Consider the following 24,844-nt stretch of genomic DNA (forward strand, 5'->3'; position numbering starts at 1 on the left):
TTTTCATAGTCATTTTCCCAAGGAAAATACAATATGCTTATATCAAATTAAAGCTCAGGAAAAGGACAAGTTTTTTAACGTATTTGACACTTTTTTCACAAAAAAATAACATACATGTTATTTATTTAAAAATTTAGTTTTTTTCTTGAAAAACATATTGCTTGTATTTACAACACCACTTTCGCTACAAAACTGTTACTAACGACACAAAACTGACTTGACTAAATGTAAATTTGATGAGCTTTCAGAAAATACCATTATAATTATCATCAGATGAGAGGAAAGTGGAGAAATGTAAGTTTTTCTATTGCTAATACAGTTTTTTCTGAAAATTTAAAAAAAAAATCATAGGTAAGAGACCACGAGGGATAAAACAATAAAAACTGTGGATTTGAACTCGACTTGTTACATAATTTACCAGAAAAAATTTTGTCACACCAACTTCAAATCACCCTGTATATCACAGAATCTAAATGTCTTAAATAACTCTTGGAAATAGCAGATTTGCCATTGCAAATTACGTAACAGGACATAATGAAAATGCAGCTATCGTAAGCATCGATGTATGTAACTTCCTTATGAAAGTAGTTCCTTAAGCGCTATCTAGGGAAGTAGTAGGATTTCAATTCAATTAATCACAATTGTAATGAATTAGTATGTTTTACGAACGATATAATATCTATTCAACTTTAGAGAATCAATATTTTTCATAATAAGACAACACGAGTACCTATATGAGTTAATTCACATAGCTTTCCTTCAAACAAAATAGTAATCATTCTAAAAGTACATACAAATTGTCTTCAAAATGTCAACATATCTCAATTTAAAGTCACGCCCGATTTGCAATGACGACCTTTACCTCCACGCACGCAAATGTTTTTGTCAGCAAAATACCTCAATGCACAAAAATCATACATTTATACTTTTAAACAAAACAGACTTTTATGAGAAATCATAGCATTGTTTACCTTTTTTAAAGGTTAAGCAGTTACAGGGAAATTTAGTTGTGGGCGAGTATCTTGGTGGGTTGTGGGGGTGGATTCCACCCTTTCTGATAGGGTTAGTGTTGTGCCCGCCGCTCATGGGAGGGCTTGTCACTCTCTTATCATTGTTATCTCTCGTCTGATCTCTTATCAGTTGTGTTATCAGTGAAGTGAGATCTGTGATAAGGATATCGTTCTGTTATCTGATGGATTAACCAACTCTATATCTCTTATCAGGTAGGAAAGTGATTAAAGATATTCATTAAGTTTATCACATTAGGTGTTTTGCATTAGTTATATGCTGGATATAATTGTGAGCGTTTAGATCTAAGCTTGATATATCGGTAAAAGGGTCTAAAATGATTTCGATTTTGAAAACTTGCACTTAATACAATATTTATTTGTGATGCTAGATGATTTTACTAATTTAATCTAGCACTTTATTACGTATTATAATGTTAAAACAGAAACTTAATGTTTAACGTTACTTATTGCTATTCCTTTTCGATTAAATACAGCACATTGAACAATTTGAAATGTGTTTGCTTAGAAATTCAGTAAAAATGATTCATATCTATAGTATTTTTTATAAACATAAATACTGAACAATTAAATCGCGGATGAAATGAAATTGGCTAAAGAACTTAAGCGTCTTTGCAATTTTAAAATTATTACCATATTGAATTTAAATACATAGTAATTACTACTAACGACAAAATGTAATTTGCAAAAAGGTGTAATGAAATAAATCTAAGACATGGAATTTAATGGCAAAGCGGGTGCAAACGTAGTAGGTTACTATTACTTATCATGGAATTTAAATCTCACTTAGGTACTTAAATGTTATTGAAAATGTACATCTGTTATTATACTTCAAGACTTTTTTAAATATGTTTTTTTTTGTATCATGGAAGAAGGGAGTGCAATTTAATGTGATAATTCGAATTAGACCACAGTTTAAAGTTTTAAATTATTTTAAACTTGTAAATCAACACTATTTGTAGGATCTCCAATCCTTTGACTTGAAAAAGTAATCGCTTTAAAACCGATAATAGTTGTAAAAAGCAGCCTTAAGGTTAAACACGGTTTAATATATTATAACAAGTAAACCTAATGCATTACTTATATGCCCATTATTGATAATAGATGTGTGAAACGGTTTTCTATGTACTTTGAATATAATACTTTGCATATTAGATTATGTGGAAAATTTAGGGCTTATGGTGGGTTGTTGAACAAGGTCAATTTCGGTATTAAATTCAGCGTAATTACACCATCTTAAGATGATTAGTAACGGATTAATTATTTTCTAAAATTAGTTATATATTTCTTACATTAGTTCCTTCAGGTGTGTTTAAATGTTAAAGTAAACATAAAATGATAGCCGAATGGTTATATTGCTCGCCTAGCAATCAAAAGGTCGCCAGTTCGGTGCTAAGAAAAGTTAGTAGCTTTTTGATGGTTCGAAACTGGACCCAAGTGTCCCTGATCATTGGAAATAAAATTATATGATCCTGGCTACTGAAACAGCTGATCTTAGTCAGTAATAAAGCTACACAGCTCATCTCTCCATTCTACGCTCATCCCTCACTCATAATTGGGTTAAAATACGCACCTAGGTGGCGTCTCCATCTCAATAAATAATTGACAATGGAATTGATAATAATTATAAATAAATTTAGTATTTCTAGAAAGTTTTATTGACATATTTCTTAAGGAGTAATTGAACTCTTTAAATCGTTAATGGATTTTCTATGTTATTCAATCAAATTCTTAGCTGTAGTGTTGCTAATAATACAATTCTACCTGATATATACCTATTAGGGAAATTATGAAAATTTATCATCAAAAGGTTTCCTAAATAAAAAACAAAAATTGAGACTTTGGATTGCATCCAGATTCCAAAGTCATTAGTAATTAGTCATTAATTGATTGTTCTCCAAATTACAAACCAACACTAGAAATTAAGACGCAGTCAAATTAACGGCGAAATAAGTTTTTATAATATTTATTTATTGAAATATTTGAAATGCGTCATGAAATTGAAAAACTTACATATAATCGTGCCAAAAAGCCTTCTTAATAAATCCTGATTTTTGTTGCCATTTTGCAGCTAATATACATAAATCGACAGTATTGTAAAAGGTTATAAAAAATAAAGTGTCCCAATTTTAAAGTTAGCTACAATTTTGGAAAATGGTGGCCATTTTGGAACAATTTAACCAGCATTTAAATGTATTTTATTTAAAAATGTAGATTCAATTTTAAGAGTTATTCATTACTTGAAATTTCCCTCCAAACTGACTCGTTTATGAGCTACAGGATGCAGAATGTAATGTACTGCAGGATGGTGTGGCACGGCTCTTATTGGTATAACACCATCCAAATATAAACTCTAACTACCATTAAATGAAATATTGAAACAAATTGTAATGATACAGTTATAATTGGCAATCTACAGCGTTCCCTAATTTTTAGTGGGACCAGCATTAAACACAAGTACAGTGTTGCTTTCTTATTTTTGAGTACAATTGAATTAAGTGGATCCTAGTTTTATAAATTGTTTTTCATTCAAGATAAGAAAAATATGAACACATTTTAGTAAAAAAAGTGTTTGGGGGTTTTAAAAGAGTTTATGTTGTCAGAATCCTCAAATTGTATCAACCGGCACAAACAAACTTATGTTGACGGACATAAAAAAATCCATGCCCCATTTTAAATCACGAAAAATATTATAAATAACAATTAATTATCACTGTAGTTCATAAAGAAAACAAAAAACAAAAAAAAACTCTTGATGAATAAAATAATACTTTCGCTTCTTGAGCGAGTTCAATGCGTTCCCTCCCTCAAAGGAATAAGCTAAAGAGGTAGTCTGTGTATTGCAATTAAAACAACGCTGATTTCAAACGTTTAAAATTGAGTTATTACACGTAAATATTATGAACAATTAAATATAATACATTGGTATGCAAGATGTGTATTACTGAAATTAAAGTTTGCGAAAAGCTCAACAATTAAGTGTTAAGGCTTGCCTGACTCTACGAACAATTTTCAGCTATGAATTACAAGTTGAAATTGCGTCGAAACACGCTTCCATGGATTAGTATGAAATAAATACTGCAATTGCAACTTGTTATTTCTATCGTATCTTAGATTATAAGATAGTGCGCACGTATGGTTGCCCTACATATCAGCGTACCACATAGACCTATTGGACATTAAAACGTTGTTTTATCGTGTTTCTGATAATGATTATGATATTTTACTGGATACGATTGGATTTTTGATTTCAAAAGACATTTGGGATTCTTATCAAATATTCGTTATGAATGCAAAAATTAAAAAAGTGCATTGGTTTATGTTTGATTTGATAAATGTTTGAATGTTTAAAATTATTACAAATATATCAACCGTAAAATTCTCCTCTATTTTATACATACTGTACACTTGACATCTTATTTTTGATATGTAAGGAACATTTGCCCAAACCTACACAATACAGTTATAGGAAGCATTGTAAAGATTCTTTATTAAAGCCTTATTAATGCTAAACAATCCTTGGCCTTAATCATTGGTAGTTAAAATCATAACTAAATACTATATTTCATGAAAACTATACCACACTTACAAATTAAACATGCATAGATGTATTTAAGTTAATAACATCGATCTCAAGTTGAAAAAAATACTTAAAGAGAAATACAGTACTAGAAAATGCCAAAAACTATATTTCAAACCATCTTTGTTGTTTTATCAACCCTGGATATTTTGCATGTAGTTGGCGATTGTTGGAGACAAACAGTGCACATTTGCATGTTGTATCTATGTGACTGAAAAAGCGCGCGGGACATTTACATAAAATACCATCGAAATGTGAGCGCCACACCCAGCGCTGTGTAGCTGGTTCAGCGGAATTTTAAGTTTGAACACTATTTGGTTAAAACATAGCTGATAAGTTTGAATAGAAATCACATTTTAGAGCTTGAAAGGAATGTGATTTAACCCAGTGTAATTATAAACTACAGTCTACAGGGTTACAAACCTTATATTCTATAAGGCATATTTTAATGTTACATCGTAGTTTGGTTACCGGAAAAGCCTACTGTTAACGGTTATCAGGTGATACAATTCATGAACCTCTATGAATAAAAATAATTTATTTTGAAACCTTGAGATACATGAAGCAGTGAGCTTGGGAAAAAAACCAACTACTGTAAGAAAAAAAAAAACAACATGACACATTTGATTTGCTTTCATGGCTACGATTTATTCCTTACAGTATTAAAGTATTTTAACTTAAAAAACGGGATTTTATAAATTTGTAAGAGATTTTACGAACTATTTTGTATATTTTTCAGGAAATGTTCAATGTTACTAAAGAAGTTTGAAATAAATACTTAAATTTTTCACTTTAACTGAATGGTTTATATTTGCATCTAAGTTATTTGACATTAATCAAACAGTATAAGATGTTTTTAAATATTTAATTTATTGTGTAATATTTTTTTCAGACTGTGAAATGTTCTTTGATATTACATGGAGGTAACAGTTAGGGCTTAAAAAGAACGTAAAATCAGGTTTAGGTAATTGAGGGGTATGATATATATCCAGGGTAATATATGTTGACACAATCACGTCACTTATAAAACATACATAAACTCCACACATGATATTAATCTTAAAATAAAGGAGTGAGATATACCAGAGTGTAGGAGGTGTAAAGTCGTGTTAGAAAGTCTTAACAAGTTTGTGAGCAAGTTTAGCAGATTTGATGCGAAATCAATGTCCTAACCACGCGACGGCCAATGACTTTACTGGTTAACGGCTAACGGCTGGCTTAGTTGCTTTATAGACCACTTTCCTTTGTTCCAGTACACTAGCAAATCGTTAATTAATTTAGTATCAATTAAGCATGATGATTAAGGAACGTATTCTATAATAGCGGTTTGGGACATTTGTTTTATTTTTTGAAGCTTTGGAACATTTATTCATACAAACAGTAAATTAACAAAAATATTGAATGAGTAGTTATTTCGCATATTTGATGGTGGTCTTAATTATGGATGATTTGTAATTTACCAAATTGTGTAATTATACATAGCTTTTCAAGTAGTGGAAAACCCTAATAACAACAAACCACATAAAACATGTCACTAATGTCTTATAAAGTAATTGATCCATGTAGAGTTGATCTAACTCTACTGGCTATAATTGCACGTGAAATTCCAACTCTGTAGTGACACAACTTGGCATTATGTGAGTAATAAGTAATAATTATCCAACAAAACGGTTATCGTGGCTCAAATTCTTAGTGGCAATATTCCCTACTTATCATGTACCTAATATCAATATCAAATTATATAATCCCCTCTCTTGCTTTGCTTGTATTACAGGTTTTTGAGCAAATGTTTACCGCTCAAATAATTTTACTCCTCTAAAATTTATTCTTATTTTACGCTACGAGAATAATTGTCAAGTAAATAGTACTACTCATAGACGGGGACGTGGTAACTTTGCATGAGTATGACTAACATAGACGATTCGTTTTAGGGGTTGGATTCAATAAAAGAATATAGAGGAAGATATCTCCGGCAACCACAGCTGATCTCTCCCCCCACAACACTGGACACAGCTGACGTAGCGAATATCAGCTGATTGCTGGGAGCCACATGTTTCGTTGCAGAGATATTCTATTGACATAACCAACTTTTTTTTCAATACTGTTTTATTCGATGACAAATAAGGATTTAAATTGTTTGGATGAAGTGTAATACTTTTGACATTATATTGTTATTAAAAGATTTTACGAAATTCAAGTGGATTAGAATTTAATTTAATTTCACAGTGATTCTACATAAAACGTGATGTTTTTTCTGTGCTATTTATGTTACAATTTTGACTTTGCCATAAATAAAAATAATTGTATCTACTGATTTGAGATTGTGCATTCTGCTCTTTCCCACGTTGGTTAAGGCCCTTTTTATGCATTAACTATAAAAGGGGTATATAGACTGTTCTTTTCTATCTAGGCTCAGGCAAAAAAATGGTGCGACTAGATGATCTCGATACATTATAGAAATCATACTATATAATAGAGTTTATATCTATTAAATGTATTCATTTCCTTTAGAAGTAGGTGTATAGAAACTGTAAACATAATTACCTATACTTTTTTGTACCAGCATATATACTTAGGCCTTTGCCAAATCAGTTCCGAGTCAGACATGTGCCTTTTGGCTAAGTGGATACTTCTGCTTTAAAGGATACATACTTTGTATAATTTTTATACATATACCTAGAAATGTACATTGGCTTATATTACCTGATATTTACCATAAAAATAGTAGACCTGCAATATAAATGAAAACACGCAAACTCTATTTAACATAACCTAGATTACGATTTTCAATTACGGTAAAAATAGTTTGCCTTAGAAGATCCAATTAAAATTTTCAAAGGATAAGAGAGTATTAAAGATGCGCTGAAAAGGAAACGATAATTTATGGCGGCCATCGGCGTCAATTCCCGTTATCTATGACAGGTCCAATTTAAATCTTCGATAAAGGAAATTGAATTTCTCAACATTTTTCACGTCATGGACGGTAAATTTATTTAAAACATATTGAAGTCGAAGTGCTGTTCTAATCTAGTTCGCCAATGTGCATCGCAACATTCGTTACAATAATCGATCTACATTCATTCGGTTTATACTATTTACCTCAATATTTGCATGTGCTATGAAAACGATCCTTGTCTAAGAAGAGTATTTTATCCAACAAAATTAAGTTGAAAAACTGAAAAGCTCACTTGAGGTTAAAATATTTTGGAAGAGCGCCTGCCAATCACCAGTGGCTTGGAAGTTATGTGGTATTGCCGAAACCCCTCTAGCCACAAATAATGTGTACAACGGTTCTGGGATAGAGCCTAAGGTTCTCGGGTCATAGAATAAATTAAATGCAAAATTAAACCCATTTATTTAATCTATGAAAGGTGAGATATAAAAAATCAAGAGCATGAAAGAACTACGGAGCGTTTGGAACTATTCCCTAATAAGCTTAGTAACGCTATTCAGAGCTACACAGGCTATAAAGATAGGTGTGAAAAGTTAGTTTTACGAGCGTTGTGATCTTTATACAGATTGCTTGGTGGATCGATCCCCACGCCACGCAAGCAGGGTAGGCTTGCTGGTGAGCTCTGCATGGCTGCGGTTTATATCTAAACTAGCATGGGAGTTTATGATGTATTTTGAATATTTTATGGGTGAATTTTTAGTCAAGTCGGGGTGCGAGGTTCGTGGATGTGGTGGAAGTTGGACGTGATTTAGATAGACAATTCTGCATGCACTATTTCATTTCATCACGAATATTTGTAATCGATTATATCGGCTACACACTTGTCTAGCCTTTATTGGATGAAAATAATCTTAAACTCATGACGAATTCTTAATTATAATGGTTTTATAGTTCGCTACAAGATAAGTAAAATAATTTTTGGGCATGGAATCACTACGAATTAACTATACCTAAAAATATTTACTGTTTACACGTATTCCAAACCCAGAGGCCATTCATTATTGGGTTTAAGAAGAAATGCATAGTTAGAAATTAGACTAGTTTCATACTAAAACTAACTAATTTATTATTGGAAAATCTCATCAAAAATTATAGAATGGCAGTGAGACACTTAGCCAGATCCTCAAAATGAAATACTAATTCTGAACCCCTTTTAGTGAAAATTATTGATTTGATCTAACTTAGGACTTAAGTTACCTAAATCAAAACTGCTTGGGCAACTGATTTTGTAGAAAGCATAGAATTACAGTACCATCAAGAAATATTCGCATGCATGAAATTGTCTTCGTTCATTCTCATATTCGACTTTGGAGCGGACTCCTAGTTTAGAAATATATTTGATACATATTGAAATTTGTTTAGCAATATTGATTCTTATGTGGATGGGAAATTTATTAGCCTATAACATTGGAAAATAATGAGACTCGCCATATTCTATAGGTATCACGTTTGAAATATCTACACACAAACACTCTATACTAACTAATTGTAAAAAAAAACTTCCCTTGTTAATTGCACCACGATAAGCATATGCAATGTGCATCGAATTTGAAATAGTTCCACCATTGTTGTTTGATCTTACATTTTTGACATCGTATGTTTGTAGATTCTAATATCATTTCTAGACCAAACAGAAATCGTAAAACATTTCATTTACAATTTGTCCACTTATGCTTAAATGAGGGAAAGAGTTTGACTTGATTGTTTCGGATAAAATTCAAATAAAACAAACAAGAAGGAATTATGGGATTTGTGATGAGTACATGAAAGTTCACTTACCGCGGGAAAAGTGTGGAAGGCAGCCATTGATTTCCCGCCAAATGCCTCCGCCCTCGACTGGCACGCAAATGTGGGAATTATTACCGACAACATTCCATACAAATATGTATTATTATGCACTGGCAAATATACCTCTTCAAGGTTCTACGGAATAAAATTATTCTTTACGTGCGGTTTTGGCATATGATAGTTTGTAGTATTTGTATGCTATATGATCGTTTAGTAATTTGCATAATATCATTGACGTTTGAATACTCATCCCATCTATATGGATAAGCTGTAGCTAGATTTTTATTCAAATTGAGCATAATAGAATGATGTACTCACTAAAACGCTGTCGTGGAAATTCGATTTCCTACCTTAAGTTTTGATCATAGATAGTTTACGTGACTGTAAATGGATATTATAGTTAGGAATAATTTGTTATTTCAGTTTAGTGTGGGTAAAAAGCTATAGAATTAAACAGAAACGAGTAATTGACATCAGCACATTGTCGGTCAGTGGCTTAAAAAGGTACGTTCAATGGAACGAAGTGTATACTTCCAACTATGGTTAAAAGATAATAGTAACTAAATGCTTGTATTGCGATTATGATAACCTACTAACATTGTATCTAAACCTTTTTGTATCAAACCTAAACACCGTTTTCAAAATCCGTTTTTATTTTTCAGGTAACTGTTTTATTTCAAAACCATCTCTTTGAGTAAGAAAGGTTTTGATAAAAATTGCAATACAATATTCTTAATTTAATTCATTCCGGTATGTTTTTAAACCTGATATGTTGTTACCAAAGGCTGAAGATGGGTTTTGATGAAAACTCGAATAATACCTCTACAGTTTTTTAGTAAATTGTGTATAATTTTAATTTAGTGATGAGTAGCCAACGAACTAAGAATAAAATCCTTAATTTACTGAATCATTTACTTCAGTAGAACCTAAAAACATGCTGTAAAGATACAAAAGAGAAAAATGTGTTTGTATAAATTGGTGAACTTAGCTGTAACCTATGACTAATGTAAGACTAGAGAGGAGATAAGGTGAGAAATGAAGAACATATGCCGAAAAACATTTGGTTGAAACTATGGGTGCAGAACAAGTGTCTTTCAATATGTACATAAAAACAGTATTTTCCTACAGTTACCTAACAATGTTCATGTTCTCTCACTGATTTGAGAAAGCTAAGTGGCCAATTCGCTCATCAGTGAGACAATGTTAACATTGTCTCACTCTGATTACTTTGTCTCACTCACTCCAGATTTGCAACGTGAAGACACGAAATAGTGAGCGCGTAACATGCAGACAAGGTCGTATGCGCGCGAAATACGTTGGCAGCACTGGCTGTAAATCAGCTGGTCAGCTGTTGTACTGTTGTATCATTAAAAATGTAATATTAAAAGTTAACTTGTGTGTAAAAATATGTCACGTTTCTTTACCAATTTTTTTACCAGTTTTATGGTAACTGTAGGAAAAATATAATGTGCAACTCGAGTGCAAAGTGCAATTGCTCACTAGTTGCACAAATAACTATTACACATTTATTTTGCAGGAACACATTTCTTGATGGAGAAGTAACAAACCCAATATGACGCGAAGCTATATTGAGAAGTAGAAGTAGGGAAGTAGAGCAGTAGTTGGCATTCTACTCACGCGCAACGTTCTGACTGTGACTTGTTTGTTAAGAACGCTTATCCTGAAATATTGCCTCTTTTAAAGTAGAACCGAGCCCGTCCATAACTCATACCGGCTGTTTTATAAGGGTGACGTCAGAAGCACAACTAGTGTTGTTAATATGCAACACTGCAGTGAGTACGCGTCTAGTTTGATTAACTAGTAGCATTACATTGGAATTATAATGGGATAGTTTTTAAGGTGCAATGCATTTACTTATCTTTTTGAAATGAAAGGTGACGTTTGGTAGTTTTAGCATGAATGAGGTAAGTCAATTTTAGTTATTGAAATAGTTTTCGCGGAATATAAATTAGGTCTCGTTCAGCAGGACAACATTTTTAAGTTTGAATAAACCATATAGGCTAATCAATTATTTGAATGTGAGATGAGTTTATTTTATTCCATTACAATTTATTACGAAACCCAACATAATTCATAATTGACAAGAATAATAAATTAGTACCGCCCAAAACACCTAAAATACATTTACCCTATGGTAGCAATGAGTAATAAAATAAACTACAGTAATTACTGCGCAAAAATATTGATTTTATATTATTTTATTTTATATTGATTTTTCTCATTCACAAACATTATGATGTTATATGGTTTGACTATTACAAGCCGATCGTTGTGCCCTATGGTAAGGTTGAGTTAATATGCACTAGTTAACATCTGTAAATCATCTGTAAACATCTGGAAATCTGTACCGTTTCACGTACAATGAATCAAATCATACGTTTCCATCATCCCTGGAGGCATATTATTCTTATGGTTAACATGAATCAATTATTTACTAATAAAAATACGTAATAGCATCGTGTATAATTTACAGGTGCGTATCGTTAAATTTGGAATACACATGAACAAATTAGTCTAATGACATTCGCTCTTTAGTCTTAGCACACGGTTTCAGCTTGATTCATACGAGTTGATATTCAGTTTTAAAACAAATGTGAAAATCTTTGTTCAAATACGTGTCATTAGTGTAGTATTACGAGAGCTGCAACTTAAATGGACTAAAGGGTGCCTAAACAAGATCTAAATGTAGCTACTGTATACAATAAATTACTTTTACTTTTACGAATACTTAGTATTTCAACTGTTCAATGCAACAAATATTTCTTAAACATCTATCTTTTTCAGCCCATGTTTGGAAAAGTGCATTAGTATCGAGAGCTATACAATAACATATTTTTTTATAAAAATTACATCCTTTTTGAGAAATTTTACAAATAGAAAATGTATAAAACGTTCTAAGGGAAATTACGAACAATTTCGTCAAAGTGGAATGACCTGTAGAGCCAGGCGTGAAAACAGTGTTTGAGCCATGAAGTTACTCGACCAATTCCAGAGTAACCGAATCAATGTTGAAATCACGCGATCCTGCCTTCGGATTGGCTAATTAATCCCAAGCCGAATTGTTTGTTTTGATCATGCGAATGGTGTGAGTGAAAGTGTAAATAAGTTTTATTATGTAGCTGTGTAATCGTTGATTTGTTTTGGTTGTTTTCAGAGTTTGCGTCAGAGTTTAAAACTTGATAATTTGTATACAGCGATGTAATGTGTTATTTGTTTCGCCACCCAATTTTTTTGTTCGCCCAAATTTTGATTAATTAGTAAAAGTAGGTACGAAATGTATTTATAAAAACACGTTAATTTAACATACGCGTCTACGTAACTTCTAACGACTTCCAAGCAGTGGCTACATTTTCGTCAGTATCTATCTATACTTATTTAATACGCAAGCAGGTTTTTTTGGGACAATTACTCCTCCAAAACTACTACACCGATTGACATGTTTTTGGTGTCATTGGAAAGAGCGTAACGTGAAGTTGTATAGGAAACTTTCTTTTTAGGGAAATAATTAGAGAGTGAGGCCCTGGGGTCCTTTGAAGTTTCGTATTTCTCCTTAAGATTAACATGGGAAACAAACATTATTATGAAACTCCAGCTGTTGTCAGAAATTAAAAGTGCGAAGAAGAACATAATATGTTAATTGTATAAAGTCAATAAGTTTGCTAATTTAACGGCTTGATAAAAACATTTACTGACTTGGTAGAAATGAAATATTTACTATTTGAATTTGGGTTGGCGTAAATATTACAATGGATAATTTGATATACTAAAGACTAAAGAGCCGATTCGCAAGCTATGGAAACATGGGAAAGTCATAGAATACCACCAAGTAGAAGAAATAGAAATAATGTTTTTTTTTTATTAATAATCATTAAATAACTTCTTGATCAGCATTGTACGTGTTATTAAATTTACGGAAAGTAAATAAAAGAAACGTCTTATAACACTTAAAACATATATTTACGCTTATACTGTTACTCACAAGACGGTAAATATACAAAAAAGATGAATGATTCGCCTATTGGGTCTGATGATGATTGGAGTGTCCAATCGAAATCGATCACCACTTACCATCTTTTTTGTATATTTACCGTCTTGTGAGTAACAGTATAAGCGTAAATATATGTTTTAAGTGTTATAAGACGTTTCTTTTATTTACTTTCCGTAATAATCATTATTACGGACAACCTAATGTGGCTATAAATAAGGCTATTTGTAGAAAACACTAAAAAACAAGATCAGCTTTTGAAAAATTATAAGATATTTACAAGAAATGTTGATTATATCGTTTTGTTATGTACATTTTGAGTATTTTCATAATCTTTGAGTCGAATCTTTTAAAGTCATCAGAAATCATGACTGTTATTCGTTTTAAAATAACACCTGTAATACTTAGCAATTGCTCAAATTCGAGCTACAGGTACACTAGTATTTATAATGTTTTAATTCTTAACATTTGCCAGCATCTGTACGACTACAGTTTACTAGGTTTTCCAGCTTTCCATTAACAATCAGCTGGTGTAGTGAACTATTTTACGATTGCGTTCTCTTATTATGATTGAAAAACGAGGTTATTGACCCTAATATGTTTTATCTTGAAACTTGGTTATTAGTTCCTAGCGTATAGCGTTCACCTAGGATGCAAAATCAGTTGATGTAGGCATATGAAACTCTACTTTCTACATTTGCATACCTATCTTTGGTCGTTCATCATTGGGATTGTAATTACTGCTTCTGTCATAAATTAAGAATCAGCTGAATTAGTGAGTTAAAAATAAATTTGTTATCTTAAAAGAATTTTATCCTCATTTCGTAAAGCATCTACGATTTTGGATTAATTGAATTTCATAAAAGATTTGTAGTGAGAACAAATAAAATAATCATTAACTTGTAGATGGTGAAGATTTACTTTAATTTTAGGCTTAAAATAATATTGTATCATAATCTTTATTTTTGTAAGACATATTCGGGAAATTAAAATAACTAGGACAAACGATTATACAAATTTTCTTTTCTGAAATGTTTGCACAAAAAGTCAAATAGGCGTCTGCAGTAACTTACCTTCAATATTTTTTATATCCCCGTCACCAATATCTCCCTCCCCCTTCAAAACCCCCATTTTCTCTTCCAACGACCAAGCCTGCAGAATGGGACTCACTGCGGCCAAATGTTTCTTATCAATATTTAATATTGCATGGATATCTGCAATAATAATTAAAACAGCTCTTGGCCAAACTGGTACGAGCTTCAAATTAAATTATCATTTGAAAAACCCTCCAAAGCACAATGGTTAGAAAGTTAACAATATGTGTATTCTTTTATACTAAAAAACATTGTTAATAAATGTTTGTCTCTTGATTGGGTTGGCCATAAGTCTTCTACAAAATAGTTATTATGATTATTATATATGAAAAATTACCTTGATATAGACTTTTTTAATTACTACTATTTTTAAGGTAAATACTAAGTTTTAATGGATTAGTTTGTTCGTGTAGCAAAAGAAAAACAATTGTAAAAATAAATAATGCTATGTAATTTTTCATAATAATTTACACGATAAATTGTTCGAAATGATACGAAAAAATTTGTTTTTTAAGTAACGGTAATTTAAGAGGAGTTTTGGTGAGTCTAAAAATAGAGAAAATTAAAAGTGCTACAACAGGTACAAAGAAGCTAATTGAGCATCAAACGACATTGTTAACTCAAACAACAGATGTCGTTTGATTGTTTATCAGAATTCCAAATTATTTGAATTTTAATTCTAATTAAATTCGATGTAATTATTTAGTTTCATAGATATACAAAATATCTAACTCGTTCGCTTGTGTTTACATTTTTCTAACATATTTTGTACATAAATGCTGACAATCATTCAGATTTATGTACGTTACTAAAATATTTTAAGGATTTAGTTCGGACTATAATCTATGACTTACGAGAGTAAAAAAAGAACCAAACTAAATAAAAATAACCCCGCTATAACTATGGTTGATCTATTTATTATTTGTAAAACTAGAATGTTACGTAACAAAAATGTACATTCAGATATATCTGGGTGTCTGTTATAAATGTGTCTATTGAACGGTATTAAACTAATTATTTTAATGGTTATTTATTATTTATTTTGAACATAGGTTTGAGTTTGTAGATAGTTAAGATGTTATCATCCCAAAACATCGACGTGTATTTGCAAGTCGCGTGTAATATTTGTTTGGTCTGATTTGATGCTTTCCTGGTATCTCTTAAACAACAAAATATTGCTTTATCTCAGTCTAAAGCTAGTATTTCCTTCTTTGTTCATAATTTTCTTAATATTTATATGGATTTTAAGATTACTAAATTTTACATAATGCTACTGCTTGTGGAATTTCTTAATAAAACAGTATATCTTTAGAGTTATGTTAATCCACTAACAACATAAATGACAAAAAGCTCCGTGTGCAAATAAATTAAACTGGTTTAGAACAACTTAAGAAGATTATACAGTACCAGGAACAACTGAAGTTAAAGCTCTTTCGCGCAGCCTAGAGGAACGCTGACAGGGCGTTTTATAAAATGCTATATTTTACCCTTTATCCCGCTCTACACCTGTATAGATTACCGTTCTTCCCTCCGAGCGATAATTTATTCCTAATGAATATGTAATGGAAATTAATTTTACAGTGTTTACAGCACATGCAAAATATACACGCTCGCTTTTACGTTATTAGTGTCGTTGATACTGAAATATTGTACAATGTATTTAACAACGTTTGTTTATTTGTTAGAATATGTTTGTTGTTTAGTAGTTTGACTGTAAGTGTATTGGTTTTTGTTGTTTTAAGTAAATATCTTAATAATCCCCTTAATCCTTTATCCGAATAATTACATACAAACTGTTAACAGTTTTTTAATGCAGTTCTTTATAGAATACAGGTTATTTCAAAGTTAATTTTTGCACGAATAGTTTTTCAGCAATACATCATTCAATTACCCAAAAATAATGTATTCAGCCATTGGAGGCGTTTTAGTTTACAGTGGAATAAAGAATGCCTTTTCTACTAAGACAATTTAGTATTGTACCTCCTGGCCGATTTGCCTTACAGTTTACACTTTTTAACACTCTTTGAGTAGCTCATATTAACAATTAAATTGAAACATGTTCATTGAAGAGTGTAATACAGGAGCACAACGGTAATATTATGTATGGTGGTAGCATTGTAGGTATTTGATCAGACCTGGCAATACTGATAAAACTATAAATTAACCAGTGTTTATTTTTGATTTTCATACAATCAATTTGTACAATTTGTATATGTATGCAAATAAAAGAAAAATATAAGTACTATTCATTATTTATGTCAAAATAAGCTTTCGAACATGTTCTTTGCTTGCATCTCACGTGTAATTAGTGAGATGGCCTAATAGCTTTCTAATAGCTAAAAAAGGCGTTAAGTGGAATAAGTTATGCGATATAGAGAATGTTCTTATAGCCCAAGTTATGACATTTTTATTTTACACAATTTGTGGTAACACAGGTTAAGGTTTGGAGCCACGACGTCTCACATTGCATTAAGCTATTGCTGATTGGCTGGTTTTGATCCTGTTACCTGACGAGACCAGGGAGAGGTCAGTGACCCTTCAGGACAAAAGTCTTGAATCTAACGATTAGACTGGCTATAAGCTTCGAACAATATTTAAAAACATCGTGTCAACGCACACCTATCTTGTATGCATTCATAGATAGTTTGTATATAAGTTTACACAAAACAACTAATATTTAAAAAAAAGCCCTCATGTTCACTTCACCGTAAAAAGGGAGAATTAAAAATTATATAAATAAATCTATAAACTTTATTTTGCGGCACTAAAAGAAGGGTCAACATGGAAAGTTCAACACTGGGAAAAATTATGTTGTTTATTTCTTTTCCAACACTTTCACACTTATGTGATAAGTAGTGCCAGGCTAAGTCACCTAAACTTATACGGGTTTACACGTGTATTTTTGACTCTGGACGAGTAATATTTTGCTATTGGTAAAACCGATTTTTGTAATTTAGATTTATTTTCATGGGTACAAATAGCGATGAATACTTTAATTGTTTGAACAATTCGCTTTAAAAGTAATTCAAAGGGATTTGAAGATGGTTATATTCCCTATAAGCTACGAAACGAATCGGTTCAATCTGGAAATGGACTAGAACGGTTATTGTACCTGAATCGCAGACGCCTTGTGATAATGCTACTGCAATGGCCACATTTTATTGTTTAATAAACTAATGTAGTAAAATCAATGGATATGGACTTATGTATTATGGTATATGAGCCATACTTATCCAAATAATAAAAAATACTATAAATGAAAATTGTAAATGTTTTCATATTCAAACACATTTTATTTCCATCGGTTTACCTGCAAAATAAATTGCTCACAATTTTGAATTTCGTATACTTGTCATAGATTTTTTCGTAGCTTTGAAGTGATACGATTGTGTTTAAATCGGTAAAAAACCACAAAAAGCGACACTAGCACTACGTATTAAGTCCCCGGTTCAATTAAATAAAATTACTTATGAAAAAAAATTAAATTAAGTACGGCAATCGAAAGTAAAAATTATATTACCAAATTTTACTAAAACAAAAACACAAAAATAAATAACTTGGAGCTTAACACGTTCGCTGCTACGGACGTTCCGGAACGTCAGCCGGGCCACGGCGCCAGGAGCTAAGAACGTTCCAGAACGTCACCGTACATTGTTGTTTAACGTTGCTATGGATAAGCCAGCACGTCACAAGCGTTCTATATTTCTTTGCAGCTCGTGGGGACGTACTTTTCTGACAATAAAAAATATAGTTTCCCAAATCACCACCAGGGTTGTTTGGAACAGGGCTTTGTTTTACCTCTTTCCTGCTAGATAGCGACACTACTTTACCGACTGTAACCTGGGTAGTGCTGCTATCTATCAGAATCACTTATTACTAAATCCAATGCCAGTATTATTGCAGAACATTGCCATCCAGTATAACTACTGTTGTTTTTACTGTAATTCAGTGTATCGGTGGCAATGTAACGCAGCGGCCGAGCGTTAGTTCAGCAACTGGCGCCGTCCCGGCATCTAGCGCTCAGCAGCGAACGTGTTAAAGACACCAACAACTTAACAGGTATTTTAAAATTTTAACTATATTTTATACCTAAAATCTTTGATTATTGATACAACAGTTATGCAATTCAATAATACTTCAGTATCCAATAGTCATATTATGCAATTAAATCTACAAATTTATTCTTGCTTTAAATAATTAACATTTAAATAATTATGGAACTTGACAAAAAAACGTATGGGTATATTTTAGAAAATAGCCCAGGAAAAAATAAGTATATTAAATCACATGGTGCATATAAAAGTCACTAAAAGAATGGAAAGTATTTCGGTAAGGGATAAGAGCAGCCTTATCGATTTCCCAGCCAAATATTCTCCCGCCCTCTGAAGGCATGCAGGCCCAAAGTGGAGGGAATTGCAGGCCTGACATTTATGACGTATGAGTTAACCACAGTTATAGTCATGTATCTGTTGTTTTAAACACTTGTGTTAAAATCTCGTAAAATAATCTCACACAATGAAAATAATATTTCTGTAAACCCATTTACAATTATAATTTTGGTGAATGGTACATTAATCGAATTGATTTGATAAAAGATTTTAATTTTTAATTTGATGATATTAAGGTATTATGTTTTATCTATCATATTACTATGGAGTAAATATGCCTTTTAAGTAAATTAAGATCTGCCGAATTCAATTTATTAAAGAAAATATGCTAAAATAAGAAATGTTTTAGTTGCAAACTGTAACGAAGTCGTATGTCTTTTAGGTACTGTAGGTTACAATTTCCCCATTGAATTTAGTTCAGGATATATTTTATAATGTTTTATGTCGATTTACATTTATGAATCCTTGGACACTAAATAAAGATGGAGATGATATTAATACAGCCACTATGTTTTTTGCTTACTATAAAATATAAAGGTTTATAAAACTTTATCACAATGTATCAATAAATAAATACCCCCACCACGGCAAACCTGCCAACTAAGCGAATTTCCATTTGCAGTATCTTAATTTATTTTAATTTAAATAACATTAGGTTAAACGAGTATCTGGGTTTGCTGCTACAAGGAAACTAATAAAGTGTGTTTTTAGTAAAGTATTCATAGCTTAGTAAAAATAAATAAATTTGCCAAAATATACCCATAAATAAGCAAACTACATCATTTTACAATATTCTCTATAAGAATAAGATTAATTTTTTTTTTGAATTTTCTCCGTTTGCAATATCCGTACAAAAACACTTTGATATACTTAATTGGTCCGATCATGTAAGTTCCCGTCTTAAACCTTACAACAAATCATGAAAATCAGACACAAATTACTCAAGCTATCATGTTTACGGATATATACATACACATTGAACTAATAACGTGTTTGGACTCTGTGGACATAAAGTAAATCGGTCCCGGGCCTGGGTCTTACCATGCCACCTACGGTAATACCTACTTCCCTATAGGGAAATTCGCTAAACACATTTATTCAACTAAAACAAACTAATTACAATATAAACTGTAACTTTATTGTCGTGGACAAGTAATTACTGTACTAAATTGTGAACCTACTTTGTTAATTATAGTAATTAAAATGTTTTATGTTTTTATTATTTTTTTCCAAACGGTGCTATGTCTCTTAAACTTATAAAGGAGCTCTCTTGTTACCTTGCATGTTAAAATGTATATGATCAACCTTAGAACATATCATATCAGGTCACATACATCATGCAATTAATATGCCTCAATTAATTAATTACAGTTCTTGAAGCAAAGTTATTGTATTAATAGTGAAAAGGAGATTCCTCACAATATTGTTTGAAGCAGTAGTTGGTTACCTACTGACGAAAATAATGCAGACGAGTAAATTATGAAATGCTGTGTCCATGTAAAGTTTAAATTAATTGATAATTTGTCTCAAGGCTTTGATAATTATTACTAAAAAGAACTTCACTTCGTGCTAACAATATTCAGTTATCAAAATACTAGTTTTATTACCACAGACTTTTATTAACGGAGTTTAAATTAGAATTACAGAATGTCACGTTTCGAACCTTGTTTGGCTGATTGCATCTGATTGGCCAAAGGGCGGCTCTAAATGTAAACTCCACAAATTATGTTAATCTTTTTTGAAAATTTGTACCAAAATACAGAAAGACTGATCCAACGACATTTTGTAAAAAAGGTATGTTTATCATTAAAAGAAATAAACACATTTTTTAGCTTTTGATAGTAATAATGATGAATTATCCGAATTATAGATTTTCAGGCATTCAATGATTTTTAAAATACTCATTTATTTGGTAATCATTTTATTTCCAGAACTTAAATAGTAATAATTATTTATTGAATAGTATTTTAGATTTTTTCAAAGCTTTTAGCATTGTATTTATTTATTATTAGTAATTCTTATATAATGAGTGATGCTATTCAATAAATTATGACAGCAAGAAAAGCTCTCTTTATTATTTGTCTCGTAGAATTGTCAATATTCAGGGTCGCAGTAGCTCGTATATTGTAGTGTTAATTATTCGTAGTCAATATAATCGATACATTAATATATTCAATTTTAATTTAACCACCTTGCCGATATTCCTGATTTTTATTCTCGATGTGTTGACATTGTGTTACAATAGATACTGTATTTCATTATCCACTGCCGATGTTTGAAGAAATCATGTGATTAGATTTACCCAATCCTTTTCAACCATTGAGGCAGTATTTAGGTCAAGAAAGTCTGTAGTGCATTAGGTGGATTGATACTTTGTTGATAATTCAGGAACACTTTGGTCTTATGATGAGATTGGTCTTATGTTATTTATTATTGTTGCAGTATTTAGGCCAAGAATGTCATTAGAATGTATTTAGAAAGGGGAATACTCCATGAACAATTAAGTAAACTATTTATTGTTTCTTATTGTTAACTCCCACAATATTGTGTTGTTATTCAATTAACCTTATACACGATTAAACTGGTTAAATCTTGAAGCAGCCATTAAAAAGAGCGTTTATATTGAACTTGATGGAAACCCACTAATAATCGAGAAATCCATTGGTCTTTGGGCGTTACCGGTTGCTAACACCCAATACAATACATACAACATAGTTAATTATATGACATTGTCTCATAAGTATACTGACAATCGATAGAGCAGTAGAAATATTTATAAATAATTTGATGGAAACATGTCCACGAAATAGGAAATGGTGAAACAAGTAGTATAGGCTAACAGTGCAGAGTGTGGGAAATGTTTGTGGCAATTAGATTAATGTATCTTTAACACTAAAATGCTATGGAAAGAGATGAAAACAGGTCCATCTAGGAAGTAGGAAGTTAGGAAGTAGTGAAGTTAGGCATCGCAGAGTGTGGGAACCGTTTGTGCCAGTTAGATTAATGTATTTTCAATCCTAAAATGCTATGAGAAGGGAAGGAAACAGGTCTATAACGTAGGAAATGGTGAAGGAAGTAGTAAGGCTACCAGTGCAGAGTGTGGAAACTGTATGTGGCAATTATATTAATGGATCTGCAATCCTAAAATGCTATGGGAAGGGACGGAAACAGGTCCACGACGTACGGAGTGGTGAAGGAAGTAGTAAAGGGGAGCAGTGTGGAGTTTGGAAGTGGATTAATGTATCTGCAATACTAAGACTTCTTCCAGAATAAACTAATGATTTTCCACGAGCAAAGCTCGGTCCTCAGGTTCTAATTGTATACTTGGTAAGAAATTACAGGTTTTCAGTATCTGAAGTATGCTTTTAGAAACTGAATTTCAGACTTTTCATAAATTCATTGCAGGATATAGTTTTATTAAGTCTCCAGCTAAAAGCGACACAAGTCTAGAACTAGACGAGTGATAGTCGAGGAACAGTGAACAGCAGGCTCATTACGAACTGCAGACGTCTGGAGGTTATTGTCTATTATAACTGGATCGACATTAACTCATAACCGTTTCTGGTTATTAAAGATTAATTGCTCAGTCAACTGTTACTGACTCTCAATTACCAAAACTATTGATAGATAGGTATAAGATCGCACATTATTAACAATTAAGTATTTAAAGATTAAACAATAAACTAGTCAAACCTCTTTTAAAATGTATTTATGTTAAAGCATTTAATGGAATTATTTCTTTAACAGTAACATTTCAGTATTATTAAAATTAAATTTCGTATGTGAGTGAACATTTAGCTCACTAAATTATGACAGTAAAAATTTCACTTAAGTGGTTTTAACTAAATGTACTTTTTGGTCCAATAAACTCGCAATTAATTATCATCCAAAGTAAAATGTTTTTATTTAAGCCGTTTAACCGATGCCATCCTGTAAAGTATTGCTCGTGAACAAAGAACGACGTTAATATATTACAGTTTCTAACTGGTTTGATTCTCATTATAGAATTGAATATAAAAATTGAAAATCATTCGACTTTTCTAAACATGACCCATATTTTGCTGGATATAATTTCAACTAATCGACTGTTTTTAATCTAATTATGGTTAGTTTTAAGTTTGCCCTATTTAGTTAACCTATTTGAACAATACCATAGTCCAAAGGTATGGACACTTCTTTTATTGGTGAAACTATTAGTTTTTATAATAACATTGATGAAATGTTAAAATCTAAGCAAAGGAAAGACAAATAAATAAAATATAATAACAGTTCATTTTTCTTCCCTTAAATCCGATGGATAAATTAATTCTCATAGGCTCACAATAATCCTGTTAGATGATCTGGTTTGTGCTTTTCCATTATCAGTGATCTCCGCCATTGTAAACTCGGCAGTTCACCTCAGGTTTGAAGTCTTTCAGGGGTAAATTGAAATCAACTTTTAAACTACAATTTGTAGAAGTGCCAAAAGAAGACTATTGTGAATGCTATTACAACAGTATACACTAGACACATAATCAACCAAGACAAATAACATACGCAAGAAGGAAGACGAGTTGTTGGCTATTAGCCTAATGTTTGTCTGCAAATAATGGCTCCATGTTGTGATATTTAATCTACAAAACACCAACTCTGATATGCAGCAGACGTTCTATAAGAAATGTCTTTTATTTGAGATTTGTTATATTATATTTGCTATTCAGAAAGTGTAAATGTTTTTTATGTGAATTTAGTTAAACGTAAAAGTAAATTTTCCTTGAAACTTTTTACACTGTGATGGGAAAATAATATTTAAAATCAAATTTATCGTCAGACAAAGCACTTTTCGTGACTAAAACGTTCTCTAAAAGAGACTAATTTACTCACTTAAAAGATTTTTTTTTCGTAGAGCTACAGCTCATTGTAAGCTCCAATACAAATTACCAAAACAATTAAATTAGTCTAGGATCACAAATTACCATCGGTGTTTGGTAGGATTTGAACTCGCGATCCTCAACACAAGTCCCGCTTCTTAATCACCAAACTGTGGTCATTATGCAGTAACATTAGCTTTAGTATGGGGTTGCTTTTGTTTCACATAAAAAAATTAATATTAGTATTTCCTATGTATGGTATAAATGCAAGTGGGACGATTGCTTTTGGAACTTAATATTCTAAAGGATTGCTTATAATTAATTAATCGTACATGTTTTACACAAATCTGTTCAAGAAATACAATCAGTAACAGTAAATAAATAAATACATTGATTATTCAATACCAAACTGAGAACAAATTCCCTTCTTCATTGGTAGGGCCTACACTTATTTCGGTTTGATATAACATCAAAATTCTTGTTCTTATACTGTAAAATTAGGAAATAATGTTTATCTTAGTTCTGACAATTCAGAATCAGGCTCTTAGCATTAAGGTTATTAGACAAACAGTAGCATCTTTGAGCCTACCAACCCAAGAAACATAAGAAAATATAAAATGAAATTTTAATAAATTAAGAGTATTGAAATAAATCTTCAGACATGTACAATAATTGTAATTGTTTTGTAACGGGTTTTGAGAAAGTTAAGCATACAAATTTTATTTAATCATGCACACTAAGACCATCAGTTATATAAAAGACGCTTTTATGACATGACCTTATATGTTCTAAATTGAATACTGAGACGCAAATATGTCATTGAAACTCAATTATGAATCGCTTTTTGCATCATCCAACATTGAAATTGAATACCTAGAACACCACTTTAAAATCGGTATTGCACATTGTTGCAAAACCAATTACTGACCTTAAACATGCAACACGATATTAATGTAATACTATTATTTTATATATCTCTTAAATATTTTTCATCGTCATATCTTTTATAATGAAAACTAGGATAAAACTAATTTGGGCTTGATTGTTTTGATTACATCGTCAATAAGAGATAAACTACTTAAACCCTTTACGTGTGAGACAGGATCCAAAAATTTGTATTGTATTGCTGAATCACTCATGTCAGAAATCAACCTTGG

At 31.4% G+C, this 24,844-nt stretch overlaps 1 protein-coding gene across 1 annotated transcript in view; it reads left to right on the plus strand.

Moving 5' to 3' along the window:
* Positions 1-1,112: 1,112 nt before the first annotated feature.
* The window catches only part of LOC129002312 (tyrosine-protein phosphatase Lar-like), a 679,394-nt gene continuing 655,662 nt past the window's right edge, over positions 1,113-24,844 (plus strand). Inside the window, exon 1 of the mRNA XM_054430012.1 lies at positions 1,113-1,223. The gene's annotated coding sequence lies outside the window, so the exon portion shown is untranslated. The remainder of the gene's footprint in view (positions 1,224-24,844) is intronic.

The sequence above is a fragment of the Macrosteles quadrilineatus genome, unplaced genomic scaffold (genome assembly GCF_028750875.1).
Source record: "Macrosteles quadrilineatus isolate MER2022 unplaced genomic scaffold, UCM_ALF_1.0 Scaffold_9__3_contigs__length_116548681, whole genome shotgun sequence".
Lineage (NCBI taxonomy): Eukaryota > Metazoa > Arthropoda > Insecta > Hemiptera > Cicadellidae > Macrosteles > Macrosteles quadrilineatus.